The following is a 17,024-nucleotide window of genomic DNA, read 5'->3' as shown; positions in this document are numbered from 1 at the left end:
AAGTTCAAATGCTTTAGGGTTATCTTCGCGACAACAGTTTGCATTAATGATATGACAGTTGGAAAGAGTGTTGAACTTTGATGTTGATTGGTGTGTATCTGTGCTCAGGATTTATGGAGACAATATAAAAAGCACATGCTGTTCCTCTGCCATGCAACTATATTCTCAGTTTTTGTTTCTGATTTTTTCCCGGAGTATTCCTATTCTATGGCAATTTCAGTTTCTAGAAGGGAAATCTCAGCTTTATTATATTTCATTTCAACCATGTTCTAAGGAAAATTCTTACCCAAACAAAAGAGAGAACACAAGCCTTATTCCTTTCTGTTGGATATTTTTGTATTTTTCATCTTCGAGGAATCCATTCTCGTTTGCTTGAAGTAAAATTGATAATTATGTCAACATATGAGGTGTTGAAGACTTACCAGATAATTTTTTTTTATCGTTGATCACTTCTTATTTTTGTTTTCATTAGCATCCACTCCAGAGCCTCTGATGTATATAAGTTCACATTTTAACTTTGACCAAATCATAGGACAAACATGTTCATTTGTATGTCAAAGTATTTCCTTTACTTACACAGAGGGAGAAATTGTGTAATGGAAGAGAAGATGAGAAATTATTCAAGTAGCGCGTGGCAAAGAATTTTTTGTTTGCTCTTTGACCTTTCTGTGGATATGCTTCAGAAGAAGAGAAGAAATGATAGGAGAGAGAAAAGATACATGTTAATAAATGAATATCATCATGTATTATGGAATGGTTTTTGGTTGTTTCTGCTATTCTTTTTGAGAGTGTTGGTGTTTTCATAGATAACCTAATTTATTTCTGTGGGTGTGATGTGTGTGCCATAAACTTTTTGAAAAGCATTCGGTGTCATTGTCCTAGAAAGTGACTGTACTGTGGCCTGTAAGTGATAAGTGTCAAGAAATGTGATCGTTCAGTGAAATATAACATTACAGTGCACTCCCATTACAACAAACTTGGTTATTACAAAATTGTGGTTACAATGGAGTAAAAATTCGGTTTCGACATTATTCACTCTATGTTTTATATTGTTCATTTGTTCAGAAAACTGCTGGTCCCAAGGACTTTGTTTTAATGGGAGTTCACTGTACATTCTAATTTTAGCTAGACTGTTAGAAAATTAACATGCCATTAAAGACAAATCTGCCTTTGAGAAAACAGTCTTTCTTTTTTTGTTTTTTCAGACAACTACAAATTTACTGACACCAGTGACGTAAAGAAAGTCTCTTATTACATTCTTTTCCAGTTTTGGCAATAGCTGTGTGGTATGCTTCCTAATACACTGTAATATACATGTATCCATTCTGTTCCAAATTAAAGATAATGGTAAGAGGCGAATGATGTATTGCGGCCTTACGAACCAGTCAAGACTGGGAAAATGCGACGAACATGATATGGTTTAAATCCTTTTTATTGACGGAAAGGGAATGTACTGAAGTAGTATTCATCCACAGACGGTCAAACACACCATGTATTACATTCATATCATATACAATGTATCACATTTCGATTATGCATGTAGTGTGCATTGTATTACATTGCGGCACATGATTATTTTAGTGAAGAAATACTTGGGAGAAGGATGCAACTAATACATGATAATGTATAATTTTTTCATAGACACATTTGAGACTGAATTTCCATCATTTTATAGCTTATTTGATGTCCTTTAATAAATGAAACTAGGCCTATACCATTTTCGCTATTTGTTTCTACTCTAATTAAATTGACAGGACTAAAAATTGGTGTTGTGCTCTGACAAGTTCCTCACAAAATTCTGACAACTTCGAAGAATCTGCTCAGGAAACTTCAATATCCTGTCTAGCCAATAAAGGGTATTGAGGTTAACTTTTTGTCTAGCACTCCTTGCATGTCCAGAGACCACCGTGGAGGGCGGGATCCAAGTTGCAGTCCTTGCTGGCGTTGGCAGGAGGCACAAAGCGGGTGCTGTTGTAGTAGTCCCACAGACGGCCAAGAAGATTGTCTACCACGTCGCCCATCGAGTCGGAGAGGTCGTTTTCCTCCAGTGGGTCGGCGGTGATGTTGAACAGCCAGACGGCTTTTCCCGCGGTGTCGTTGGCACTTACGTTGGACAGGCCGGATTCGGGCGGAGGAAACCACTCTGTTTTCGCTGACCATGCAAAAACACAAAACTGATGAAAATAAGGTATAGATCGAGTAACGGCTTGCAGTGAAATGGAAAGTTGGAGAGGAAAAACACAAAGGCGGATAAACAAACACATGAACAGACGGATATAGAGACAGTCATATGGATGGACATGTGGATGTAGGCCTATATAAAAAGACTGAAGTTGAGTTAACAACTTTTAGCATTTTGAATGAAGATGCGTCTTGACTCGCCTCTACAAGAAAGTACCACAAACTACATTGACGCTGTTACGAATTTTATGATTTGGCTATTTGTCTTTCTGATTTACACGTACTTGTATTCCAAGGAGTACGATTATGCTTAACTTTTCTTTCATGTCCTTTTATTTGTGTGATTTTTTTTTTTTTTGGTATTATGGTGGTCATAATCGCATTTCTTGTTGAGTTTTGTAGTTATGTTGAATATGAGATTACGTTTTGGTAATGAAAGACGCTTAGAAACTGTGTATTAAGAGCGATATATATGTTAATTATTATCATTTATCGCCATTTCTTCCTACTCTGGTATCCGGTGATGAGCTTCATGTCCCCCCGTCTGATGGCGGCTTGGGTGCCCACGTCAAAGATGAGAGACTAGTTGTCGTACTTGGAGTCGATCGAGCTCGGCCTCCGCATCAGCGGGTTGATATTGTAGACGATCTCGCGGTCATCACTACCCGACGTGCCACTCCTGAAAGAAGATTTCGTTACTAACCTAGTAGTTACGTACTAATCTAGACGGTGATCCTTTAAGAGTAAGTGAACTTCGAGGATAAGGTCATAGATAAGTATGGGGCGCCAAGTGTCCCATGGTCTCTTTCGTCATGAAATCAGTCATTTCGTCAAGGAATAACAATTTCGTTGAGGAAGTGACGAAAGAGAACCATGCGATACTTGGCACCTCATACATATCTATCCTCGAAGTTAAGGATCACCGTCTGAACGTAACTAATGTAAGCATGAGGTTTCCTTTGGATATGCAAATAGCATGAATAGCATAACAGAGAGTACCGAAGCGATGTTGTCACAGTCTTTTGTTAGACATACACCCCGTAGTTTGGGTTTTACAGTAGAACCAGATGCAATCATAAACACTGTGGCAAGGTGAGGCTGTTTAAGACCGTGTCACACCTTTCCGGGCAAGCCTTGCGTGCGACTTGCAAAGAACAATTTTTACTATCCGGAGGTCCCCGGAATGAGCCGCACATGACAATACCTAGCACGTATCTCACCCGTATTCACCCGGAGGTGTCCACGCAAATCTTTTTACCCGCAACCATGTTTAGGCCCTGTCACACCTTTCCGGACAAGCTACGCAGGCTTGTTGCGTGTAGGAATTTTCCAGCATACCGGCAATTTCTGAGGGCGAACAAGGATTTGGGCGAGTCAGTGCAAGTGTCTTACTTGCTGGTCTTACTTACTTCTCAGTTTTATTTGAATAAAAGTAAAATGGATGGCTCTGTTGTGCTGCTGCCATTTCTGCTTCCTGTGATTTGTTTGATTTTTGTGGGACATTGACTGTTTCCTTCCCCAAATCTTGTGTCAGATGGTTCTACATGGAACTGTCCACTGGCTGGATACTTAAAACATCATTTGGTCATTTGGTTGTGGAGTAACATTGGTATGATTTTCATACAGGTTTGGTCTGTCTGGCTACTGCTTTAAACACACTGTGTTACCACAGTGCAAGAAGCAGGGACAGTTGCTGTTTGCTACACACCATTGACAAGACCACTTACAATAGATGGGTTTCTTTTCAACTTTTCAACTTTTTTTCAAGCAGAAGGTAGTGAAATGCGTGAAACCCTTATTTCATCTGGTTCCTCATCAGCAAATTCGACATGTAGTGCTGGAGATTGCCAGTGGACTAACGTCAGGTGTTGCCGAGTTCTCTGAATTTGATGCTGTTTCTGCTGATACGGTGCGTAAACTTATCTCCTCATCTCCAAACAAATTTTGTTCACTTGACCCTATACTAGTGTGGATGCTGAAGGAGTGCATGGACACGTTTCTACCTTACATCGTGTCTATAGTCAGGTCGTCATTAGATTCTGGTGAATTCCCATCGTGTCTTAAGGAAGCGATTGTATTAAGAAGTCAAACCGGGATCGAGACGATCTAAACAACTATCGACCTGTATCGAACCTACCCTTCCTGTCAAAGATAATAGAAAAGGCAGCACTGGCCCAGGTTTCAGAGCACCTGGAACTGAATGACCTGAACAATGATTGCCAGTCAGCGTATCGACAACATCATAGCACAGAGACGGCACTGCTGAAGATGAAGAGTGACATCCTTGATCCTTCAAGCTTTGGACAGAAGACTTGTTGCTTCTGTTGTTTTGCTCGATCTTTCGGCCGCCTTTGACTCTGTGGATCATGCGCTCTTACTCCGTCGACTATCTGACTTGTTCTGCATCACAGGCACCGCACATTCTTCGTTTGCCTCTTACTTGTCAGGCCGTACCAGTAGATGCAGAGTTGCATGTGAATTGTCTTCTCCTGAGTCCTTGGAATACGGTGTTCCACAAGGGTCAGGGGTTGGCCCAAGACTCTTTTGCATGTACACTCATCCTTTCCCAGACGTAACTGAGCAGTATGATGGTGTGCATGTCCAGTCGTACGCGGATGATGTGACGCTGTATGCTTTTGCGGATCCTAAAACCCCCGAGTCTGTAAAACAAGCTCTTCTTTCACTGTCCGGTTGCATTGAACATTTGCAGAGGTGGATGAAAGACAATATGCTGAAGCTCAACTGTGACATGACTGAGTTCGTGGTAATTGCTAGTCCACAATCCCGTCATCGTTTAGAGAATGTCACGCTTACCATCTCAGACATCCCTATCAGAGCTAAGCTGTCAGCAACGAGTCGAGGCGTGCAGTTTGACTCTGCACTTAAGATGGACAAGCATGTTTCGAATCTCTGCCGCAGACTGCATTACCATCTGTCAAACATCGCTCGAATTAGACCATTCATTGTCAAGAAAGCATGTGAGGATGCCGTCAGAGCCATTTGTGCATCCAGATTGGATTACGCCAACTCGCTGCTTTATGGCATCAATTCCCAGCAGGTCCAGCGCCTTCAGAGGGTACAGAATCGTGCGGCAAAACTCATCTTCATGTGCCGTAGGCGTGATCGTGTCACCCCCTTGCTGAAGCAGCTACATTGGCTACCAGTCGCACAGCGCATTGCTTTCAAGATCTTGACAATTGTATACAAGTGTCTTCAAGGGAAAGCTCCTACTTATCTTAGATCTCTGATCATTCCATACTGTTCTGCTCGCCCTGGACTACGTTCAAGTGCAGATAGCACCTTACTCCATGTATCCAAAACAATCAGTTGAGCGGGGGACAATGCTTTTGTGACGGCTGCACCGCGATTGTGGAATGATCTACCTCGGTTCGTCCGCATTTCCCCATCCCTTGATGTCTTCAAGAAGAATCTGAAGACTTTCCTTTTTGATGCCAATCTGTAACTGAATGTTGTAAAGTGCTGTAAAACCAGTCATTGACTGTGTAAGGGTGCTATATAAATGACCTGATTGTATTGTATTGTATATTGTACCCATAAGTCGCTCGTAACAGAAAACGGATCGGTTTCAAAGCTTTCACGAAGGTCACACGGAATGCACGCAAGTAGAAGCTAAGTAGCACGCGTCTAGTAGGTAAGAAACAAGTGCGAAAATTGCAGACATTCTTGTTCGCCCGCGGAAAATCTTCTACTTGCTGGAAACTATACCTCCTCGCCACAAGCCCGCGTAGCTTGCCTGGAAAGGTGTGACACGGCCTAAACACTCTCCATGATGGTAAATGGCCACGACATCGCACATGGTACTCTATCGTTACATAAGATTGTGTTCATGATAACTAGAAATTGATACTCAAGACTTGTGTTTGTGTGTAGACTCTATTTCACGGAGCCGCTGTTAAAGGAAACATCTTAAAATGTACCGATACCCTGAATATCATGTTTGCTATATTTTGCAGAAAGCTGAATAATTATACTTCAGACATACCCTCTGCAAAATATTAGAATTTCTTTTCACTCCAATTTTTATTTATTGGAATGTAAATGTAAATGTAAATTTCAAATAAATTTCAAAGAGATTTGAATTAGACTAGTCAATCACCCAATCTTTCAATGGAACGATCGCGCTGTCGATATTTTTTCCCCAAATACATCTTGAACGATGGTGATGTGCATTGCGCGCATGTACTTTGATCGATACCTCGCTATAACCGATCGATATGGAATCCGATATCATTCATGAAAACGTACGCGTAGAGCTAGAACGCACGCACACCAGTACAGGCTCTTACGGAGCAGAACACAAACGCGCGGAGAGCAAGGGCCAAATTGTTACAGAGATAATTAATACAGTGGCGGATCCAGAGGGGGCGCAACCGGTGCACGCCCACTTTATTTTTCGTTAAAAACAAGAGAAATAAAAGGAAAAAATGAAATGAAACCCGGAAGTGGCACCAGAAGTATTAGTTGCCGCCCCCTTTTTTTTTACAGAATTCCTGGATCCGCCCGTGTAATACGATCTGATTTTTCGAAATACGTATAGGCCTACTTTCAGGCGCTTTCACAGGTGAATTTGGCTGTTTTGGTGTGCATTCTAGCTGTATACATAAGTTTGATTTCCAGGGTATTGGTACATTTCAAATGTCTATTAGCATGTTATAATTACGAGACTGACTTCTTATTTAAGTCGCACCCTCCGAGGCCGTAGGTAATGAAAATTTAGTGCCTTGTAAGTCATGAGCAGCCGGTGGTAGTCTTGGCGTCATGACAAAATTATATTCTTCCAAGTTTTATACATACGTGATGGTGTCCCACATATTGACGCCATCCAACTGCAGCTCTGTCTCATTTATGGTTGCCCCGGCGACTCCTTCGAGTAGTGTTGGAAACCAGTCGCTCACGTGCATCAGTGCAGTGCTAGTGGTGCCCCTTACGCTGGCAGGCAGCAAGGGACTAGTGATGAAGCCTACAGTGCGAATCCCTCCCTCGAAGTAGTTGCCCTTGCGGCCTCGCAGAGGCCAGTTGGTGCCTGCATTTCTGTCCGCTGCGCCCCCATTGTCTGGTCGAAATCGATGATGGGCAATGAAATGACAACGGAAGAATCGTCAAGGTCCCGGATGTCATTCTCAAATACGGAAACTCTTCCGCCTTTTGCATTAGCCTTTTGTCAAGACCCTCTCACTGAATGGTGAAGACAGCCCAGCCAAGTGGGTTTGCGCTCGGCTGGGCTCGCTTCTCTCGCCCGTTATATCAATCTTACAAGGAGAGGGCCTTGACAAAAGGCTACCCAAGTCTACGCTAGGATCCTGCTTGATTTAAAGCTATTCTTTTTATGGAACAATAACGCCTTGCCTAAAGTTGGTAGACCTTTATAAATCTTACCTTCTCTCTTCGTGTTTTGTTGAGTGTGTTTAGCAATGGAAGACAGACGGCTCACTCATTGCATTCAAAAATGGTGAAATTTATTGCCATGGGATATTGCATTGTCATTACATAGGACTGCATCGTGATGGTAAGGATGGTACAATATTCAATCGCAACAATATGAATGATTCTCTTGCCTATCTATCGGCCCGGGTTCTATCAGTTAAAGGGAAACGCTCGATTTCCCGGGAGAGGCCGTTATCTTGGAAAGTCGAGATAGAGCGTGGTATGACGTGATCGCCGAGGACTCCTACGCTGAGCGAGACTGTACAAATTGAATGGTAATGACTTTTCTGTCTTTGACATAGCCTTAGAAAAAGAAATCATAGTAAATAAACAACATTAAAGTTAATTTTCATATGCACATATATGAAAGAAAATTCCATTTCGCCTATATTCGAGGCAAGAAAATGCAATGCCTATTTGGATTTAAAAAAAAAAATGTCGAATGATAGCAGGTTTACCCTTCCCTTCAGTCGCGGCAGTTAGCACTCCCAGACGGTAGCACTTAAAAGTAGAGGACGATCGCTGCGACTGTGTGAGCTGCTGTTACGCTGCGCGTGCCGCGTACCTGAATTGTGCGTAGGGATTGTGTGCATGCGTATAGGTATATACAGTGTAGCGGGGTGGTGTAGGGTTCGAGCTGGCGCTCTGAAATGGGTAATAATAATGATGTGGAATGGCTACTTTGGGGGGATACGACATATTGCCCTCACTAGAATTGTATTGCCCGAGTCGAATACAATATTCTAGCTCGGGCAGTAAATGTCGTATCCCCCTCAAGGCCAGTCCATATAAAGTCGAATGCCCACTCTGCGACCTGAGCCTGGGAGGCAAGTACGAGCTGGTGCGAGCTGTATTGGGCGCCAATTGTCGCATGTAGAATGGTTACTTTGGGGAGGATACGACATACGTATTTGCCCTCACTAGAATTGTATTGCCCGAGTCGAATACAATTCTAGTTCGGGCAATAAATGTCGTATCCCCTCAAGGACAGTCCATATTGCCCTCACTAGAATTGTATTGTCGGAGTCGAATACAATTCTAGTTCGGGCAATAAAAGTCGTATCCCCTCAAGGCCAGTCCATATAAAGTCGAATGCCCACTCTGTGACCTGAGCCTGGGAGGCAAGTACTAGCTGGTGCGAGCTGTATGGGGCGCCAACTGTCGCATGGCCTATTTCGTTTTCGTCAACGAAATGATTTCGTTACGAAATAGTAGTAGGCCATGCGACACTTGGCGCCCCATACAGCTTGCACCAGCTCGCACTTGCCTGGTAGGCTCAGATCGCACAGTGGGCAATGGGCTTTACATTGATACACTCACACTTGCAACCGTGACTGCCAAGCCTAAGAGCATTTCTGAAAAAAAAAACAGCGGCTGAAAAGAAAACGCAAAGCAACGGTCACCGCGCTCTTCTACGCTTCGTTGAACGCATCGATCTCGCACTTCATGACTTGATCTCGGGAAGTCGAGAGTTTCCCTGACTGTCTATTAAAGATAAAATGAAGAATTGGTACCTTTAAAAAGTTTCCCTCAGTATGCTTTGTCTTTGTGTTTCCAGTTAAAGTACCTTTCATATATCTAACACAATGAGACTTACTCGCCCCAAATGCTCTTATGTCTTAGTAATCACGCAATGATATTCGACGTCGGTCCCATATCGAAAAGTAACGGCACGTCGTATTCTGGCTGGAAATTATGGTGGAGACAATTTCTGAATCTGGATCAATTCATTAGATCTGCACGAAGTTGGTTTCAAGTTCTTTTGAATTTCAATTTTAGGTAGAAACATGAAATTTGAGCTCATAATATTTTGCAAGATGTAAATCAAGCGATATAGAGGCATTTGGTATTTCCATGAATGTGCTAAACAGTGATGGCGTGATCAGCGAAAAAAGAGAAGAAGAAGAAAGAAATAGGCCTCAAGTTGAGAAAAGTTTTATTCTACTTCATCGGAAGCTTTAAATTTGATAGACAAATTTTCCCACAATATAATTACAGATCCAAATCATAGGAATGTGGTTCTTCCATTTAATGCGCTCCCAAGTAAGATTCTAGCACGTGATCTATTCTCACCTGACGTAAACACAAAGACGGTATCGTTCCACAGTCCCTCCGATACCAGGGTGTCCGTGAGATTTCCGATCGACTCGTCTAAGTACGTTATCATACCGGCGTAGTACCGGCGATCCGTATTCTCGATGATGCTTCGCGGGTATGCGTACGAGTCCGGTACCTGGATCGGTAAGTGCGGGGCTTGGTAGGCGAGATACAGGAACAAGGGCTTCGCGTCAAATGGCAACAGAGAAGATGAACCTTCATTCTTGAGTTTGTCTGTGTTTACCAATATCATTATCATCATCTTTATCATCATCTTCATCATCATCTTCATCATCATATATATTCGTCATCATCATCTTCGTCATCGTCATCATTTTCATCATGGTTATCATCTTCATCATCAATACAGTACCATCATCATCATTATATTCTTCGTCATCATCATTTTCATAATTATTATCATCTTCATCATCATCATCATCATCAACTTATAAAACTTTCCAGCTCTTAAGAATAGACAGATACATGTATGTATAATGAGAGAGATAGGTAGGTAGATAGATTGTATAGATAGATAGGTAGATAGATAGATAAATAAATAAACTAATTGATAATCAATAGATGGTCGATAGGCGTTGTCATTTCGCTTAGTTTTTTTCTCTCCCTCTCGCTCTCACACACACCCACACACACCCACTTCTCTGGCATGTCTGGGTCTTTTAAAATCTTTTGACCTCTCTTTTTTCTCTCTTCGCCATGCAGACATGGCCTCTCAGTCCCTCTTCATATTATGACTTTCATGCTCTCTTCCTCTATCTCTCGTATTCCTTTCTGTCGTCCTCTTCTTAATTATGTACCAATTATACATCTATCTCTTATAGCTTTCACACATTACACACAGGAAACCACAAACAGCGAGAGTGGTGTGTTATGTGTGTGTTCAACTCTTTCCATCTCTCTTTCTTCTCTCTTCCCCATTATTTCTCTTCTTCTTTTCTTCCCCTCTCTACCTCCTCCTCCCTTCCTTTCAGTCCATCTCCTCTTTATACATATAACTCTCTCTTATTCTTTTTTATGCCTCCGCCACGAAGTGGTGCCGGTGGCATTATGTTTTCGGGTTGTCCGTCCGTCCGTACATCCGTACGTCCGTCCGCTTTCGTTTACGCGATAACTTGAGTAATATTTGCTGGAATTTTACCAAACTTGGTCCAAGTATGAAGTATGATGGGGCAATTATTTCATTAGATTTTGGGTGAAATCGGCTAAAGGTTAAAGGTCAAAGGTCAAGGTCAAATCAGGAAATTGTATCCGTTTACGCGATAACTCAAGACTGGATGGAGCAAATTTCACCAAACTTTGTTGGAGGATGATGTATGATGGGACAATTACTTGATTAGTTTTTCGGTGAAATCGAACAGAGGTCAAAGGTCAAAGATCAAGGTCAAATCCTAAAATTTATCTGTTTACGTGATAACTCAAAACTGGATGAAGCAGCTTTCACCAAACTTGGTCCAAGGATGATGTATGATGGGAAAATTAGTTGAGTAGATTTTAGTGACATTGGCAAGAGGTCAAAGGTCAAAAGGTCAAGGTCAAATGTTACAAATGTTGCAATTTCCCCCATATCTATGCAATGCCCAAAGGTATTTTCTTGAAACTTGGTGTGGACATGTACCACTGCCTAAAGATTCTCCAGAGAGAGAGTTTCATGCCATAAGGTCAAAGGTCAAAGGTCAAAGGTTAGGTGAAAATGTTGCAATATCACTTTTCTCGCAAATGGTTCAATGTATTTTCATGGAACTTGGTACATACGCATGTACTGTCTGGCAGGGATTCTCTAGGGAATTTAGGGGTCATGGGTCAATAGTCAGGGGTCAAAGGTCAAGGTCAACTCCTCAAAATTTTACTATTTCCCTCATATACTAGTATATGCAATGATTGCATTATTAGTTTCAAAACTTAGTACATGCATTACCTAATGGAGATTCTCCAGGAAATTTCCAGCCAGAAGCTCAAAGGTCAAAGGTTAAGGGTCAAAGGCCAGGTTTCAATGCCCCCCCCCAAAAAAAAAAAAAAAATCTATTTTGTACCGTTATCACACTCTTTCTTCATACCATTGAAATTACTCAATGCACAAACTTCCCCCAAATTCCCCAAATATGTATACCTGCACTCTTAGAAAATTATAGCAAACCCAGTTCAAGACATTTCTGACAAACCTGTCATTTCAATATTTTTGCCAGTTATGTGAAAATTTCATGGATCACACATTGTGAAGACATTGTACTATATGCCTACTGGGAGAATCATGCATTATGGCGGAGGCATCAGTCGCCATAGCGACATTTCTAGTTTTTCATTGCTTGTTCCCTCTTACTCAAACTCTCACACACATAAATATCACACACACATTCCCTCACCGTATCGGCGTTGTGACTACGAATGATCTCCTGGGCCCTCCGTGAAGATCTTCGTGGAGTACTCGCCTTCATAGTCGGGCTGGACGTTGGTCTCGCCGTCGCGAAGATCCATGCCGGTTAAGTTGCGACCGCAGCTGTCTTTCTGGGTGATTTTATACGTGTCCTTGTGGGTAAAATGGTCACCTCTACCGAGCAGCAGCCCTGACATCATTATAAGTTTAAATTCATTCAACAATTCATCTGAATGTTCGTTAATGATACTAATCATTGAGTCGTATTGGGTCATTTCTACATTACTATGGGGCGCCAAGTTTCGCATGGTCTCGTTTGTTACGAAATTAGTCATTAATGAATAACGGAAAGACTCTTCTATACAAAGTGCTCATTCTATCTAAACAGATACTCATTTCGTCAACAAAATGATTATTTCGATACCAAATCAGTCATTTCGTGAATGAAATGGCATTTCGTAACGAAATGCGTTACGAAATATAGTCATTCGTCTACGAAATTACTGATTTCGTGACAAAAGAGACCTGCGACACTTGGCGCCCCATACATTATTCATCAAATTGATCCTTTTCTGTTCTCATTTTTGAAATACGTGATTTTACTTGCAACTGATTGACAAACTGCCTTACATCGACGTAAATAAGCACTGATATTGATCAGTGTTTTAGTAGTAGACATGATAAAAGAAATCATGGGCGTACGTACTAGAGCAGGATTTGAACCTACGACCGCCTGATCTCCGGACACGCGTCATTTCCACTAGACCACCGAGCTTCCGCCCGACACGCAGCAAGTGTTGGTTCTTATCCTTGTATATGGCATGCAGCGGGTACTGCGGAAAATATTCAAATTCATGAAATTATTCCGTCGAGATGTTTTTTATTGCAACTGAGTCGATGATAACAATAACGATGAACAGAATGTTCTGGGAGTTCGAAAAGGGGAGAAATGCAAAAGATAATGAGTACCCTCACCGAAAAATGACTGGAAACCCCTGTTCATCGGCCAGCATGCCTTCTTGTAAAAACCCAGATGCCATTTGCCAGCCATGTGGGTGGAATAGTTCGCCTCGGTCAATTTATTGGCCAATGTGGCATCGTCCAGCGGAAGGCACCTGGGCATGACCGGTTTGATCACGCGGTGCTGCAGACCATTATGAATCTAGCCGACGGAATAACAGAAGTTACTGTTAGCATTAAATTGTTGCCAAAGATTAAGTATGTTGAAATCATTGATATACTATACACTTCATCATAATATCTATCTCACTTGTAACGATACTCTGGTATTAAAAAGATACAGTATTACGTGATACTCCTGTATCATGGTTGCAGTTCGTCATTCCGAAGGTTCGTTAATCCGAAAATGTGATGTAGTTTGTTACTCCGAAGGTTCATTAATCCGAAAATGAAAAAAGGTCGTTATTCAGAAGTTTCGTTAATCCGAAAATGAAACAAAGCTCGCCATTCTGAAGGTTCGTTACGGACCCTTTTCCATTTCGGATCAACGAACCTTTTGAATAACGAACCCTATTTAATTTTCGGATTAACCGACCTTCGAAATATAACGCCACAAATGTTCGGATTACTTACGAAGCCTTTTTTCATTTCGGATTAACGAACCTCTAGGTATAGGGAATTTATGTGTTTCGGATTAATGAAACTTCGGAATAACGAACAGCACCCTGTACCAAATATCTGTTAAATTAATGGCGGCAATGTATACTTCGGCCCTATACATTTTTTAAATGTAGATGAGTAATGCTTGCGAAGTGTTTCTACATTTATTTATTTAAGGGTGACAGAAACAAGCGCTGTTAACCAAACTAACCAATGCCTTGTTTCCTGACTACAAAAGAAATAGATAGAACGCATGACGTAACAGTTGACCCCGGAACCATGTATGTCATGATTAGATAACACTGGAATATCTGTTTTATATGATAAAATTTCAGTTCGGCAGCTTCGAGACAGCTAACACTGACAGATTAATATACACCGGCTCATTATGTAGGCCTATACATGAAAGTTTTGCAGTTCTCGCGAAGTTTCGTGCTTTCTTAGTTACCAATCACGGGAAATGCAGCTTGGCAAACCAAATTAATATTGCTGAAAGAATGTCGCATGCTGTGATCAATTCTGCGGAGAGCGCCGACAAGCGCTGCCATACCGGTCCATGACATATGCCGTGCAAACAAACAAACAAGCAAAAGGCAAAAACGCATAGGCCTTTACAGATATTCCCGACAAACACATAAAGAAGCCTTTTGGTTACGTCATCAGCTTCCAAGTTCATTGGCCCAATCTGTAAAAAAAAAGATCAAAGATCCTCCCAAAATCCATAAAAAATCCCTAATCATTACCAAAATTGAGTCATCTGTTTTGTCCTCATCAGCTTTTCCTGCAAGTTTCATTTGAATCCGTTCACAACTTTTTGAGTTATTTTGTACACGGACAAACGAATCAACCTCTTCTTTTCTTCGCGGAAGTATAAACCTGAGATTTCGCTTATTTCTTACTATACTAGTACACCCATTGCTTTAATGAATTGGGCAGTTTTAGCCTACTTACACATCCCGACATGTCATAATATCTTGCTTCTCTTCAGCGATGGATGTGATATAGAATAGTGAGGAAGATGCTATACGAATTCAAGAGGCAATCACAGCACGCTTACGGTTATAAGACTCATTCATGGAACCAGCCCTCTCATGTCTACCACTGACACAAACATTATTCTCAGCGTTTACGAAGGTGGGTAGAGACTACAAGACTACACCTTTCATTACAATTATATATAACGTATATTGTCCTAATATGAAGGAGAAATATTTCCTCACCAAATATCGCCCGGTCAATAACATGCTACGTGTAGGGGTGCACACAGGGGCAACATAGTAGTTCTCAAGCTTCACTCCGCGACCGGCTAGATCGTCTAGGACGGGAGTCTCAATCTCTGACTCGTTGCTGTGGTAACCGACATCGTTGAATCCCACATCATCGACAGTCACGAACACGATGTGCGGCGAGGGCGGGGCGGAATCGGCGACGAAGCAGGCGATGGTAGCGACTGCAGCTACTCGAAAGCAGGTGGAAGTCGACATCGTCAGTAGCATCTTGCAGCCGACTGTGAACTAACTTCAGCGATTGGTAATACTAGAGTCTTTTTCAGGCCGTATCACTAAGACTGAAATGCAACATACATAGATATAAAACATGCAAACTCATCAGCGTGACGGACTACTGTGGTAAATAACGACTGGAATCTACGGACGAATTGAAATGGGACTAATAAAGTACACACGCAGATACTATGCCCTATTAAGAGTTTCCGCAAGTGAGTTTGAGATTTGCTTTGACATCCTCTGATTACGTTTTGTGTTGTTTGATAGTTAAAGGGATGGTATAGTATATTGGTGGGAATGAGGATTGACACGTAACTTTTTGCAAGATGCTGAGAAACCACTTATGAAGTTTTACAGAGTATTATTATCATTCTAAGAGGAATTTAAATTTCATTTGACGAAAATCAGTTTCGAAATGGCCGAGACATCAAAAAACGAAGTAGAACAAAGCGATCCTATGATAAATGGTGGGCCCCACCTTTAATTAGGATTGCTTGTTTTTTTATGTCTCATCCATTTCAAAACCAATATATTTTCATCAAATATACGTTTAAATCCTTTAAGAATTACATGCTCTTTCAGATGTCATAAGAGGTTTCGTATTTTCTCTCTCTCTCTCTCTCTCTCTCACACACACACAACCTGAAGCCAAGCCTCAACCAAAACCATTCCATTTCTTTCTTTTTTTTTAAGCCGATAGCGAGTCTACCAACACCGGTGACGTAATGAAAGTCTCTTATGTCATTCTTTTCCGATATCCGTTTCGACGTGCCTCGATACATGCAATACACTGCCGAATTAGAGATACGGCAAGAGGCGAACGCAGTGTATGGCGACCTTGCAAACCAGTCAAGAGCATTGGAAAATGCAACGAAAATGATATGATATTAATCCTCTTTATCAACGAAAAGGGAACGTACTTAAGTATTCGTTCACAGACGGGCAAACAAGCCTTATATTACACTCATTGTAGACATCACATTTCGATTATGCATGTTGCGTGCAGTGTATTACATTTTAGCACATGATTATACAATGTTGTACTAGTAGAGAAATACTTTGAGAAGGTTGCAACAATATAAATTTTTCATAGGCACATGTGGGACTGAATTTCAATACCTTATTCCATGTCCCCTTTTAAATAGAACTAGGGTTTTACCATCTTCTCTATCATTATAAATTGACAAGACCAAAGATTGATAGCGTGCTGTGACAAAATTGTGACGACTTCGAAGAACCTGCACAGGAAATATCAGTATCCTGTATAGGCAATTAAACAGGTGGTATTGAGGTTAGAGGGGCATTCCAGACGATGTTCATAATCAACATCATGTAGTACATAAATTGACAGATCCATGTATAGATTTGTGGAATTTATTGCGGTCCTTGAGCATAGACATAATACTCTGAAAAATCTTAAACAAATTAAACTGGACAGTGTTGATGACATAGGAGCCTCACATATTTCAGAAATGTAACGCTGTAATTCCATTACAATACCACTTGCTTTTAACATATTTACCTGTGTAGAATGTATGCATGCCATCTTCTTTTGTACTGCTTCCTTGAGCCCCAACTCATGCATTTTTATGGTGAGGCTGCCATGTCATCATCCTTGTTCATTGCAATCTGTGGTAAATTTTGAAAACATTTCCTATTTCTCAACCCAATCACTTTCAGTTCTGAAACTCTGTACTCGGCATAACTAATCTATAGTTGTTCAAACAACACTGTCAAATGTTAAAGTCTGAAAATCATCCACAGGACTTCTTTAACTTTTTTGT

The 17,024-nt window shown here is 41.3% G+C and overlaps 1 pseudogene; it reads right to left on the bottom strand.

Annotated features, from left to right (window-relative positions):
- Window positions 1-1,877: 1,877 nt before the first annotated feature.
- On the bottom strand, window positions 1,878-15,231 carry LOC139742747 (arylsulfatase I-like; annotated as a pseudogene).
- Window positions 15,232-17,024: the final 1,793 nt, after the last annotated feature.

Source organism: Diadema antillarum, unplaced genomic scaffold (assembly GCF_040938485.1).
Source record: "Diadema antillarum isolate AM-2024a unplaced genomic scaffold, OU_Dant_1.0 seq00001018_RagTag, whole genome shotgun sequence".
Lineage (NCBI taxonomy): Eukaryota > Metazoa > Echinodermata > Echinoidea > Diadematoida > Diadematidae > Diadema > Diadema antillarum.
Note: the sequence above shows the minus strand (reverse complement) of the source record. Positions and strands in the feature narration are given on the sequence as shown.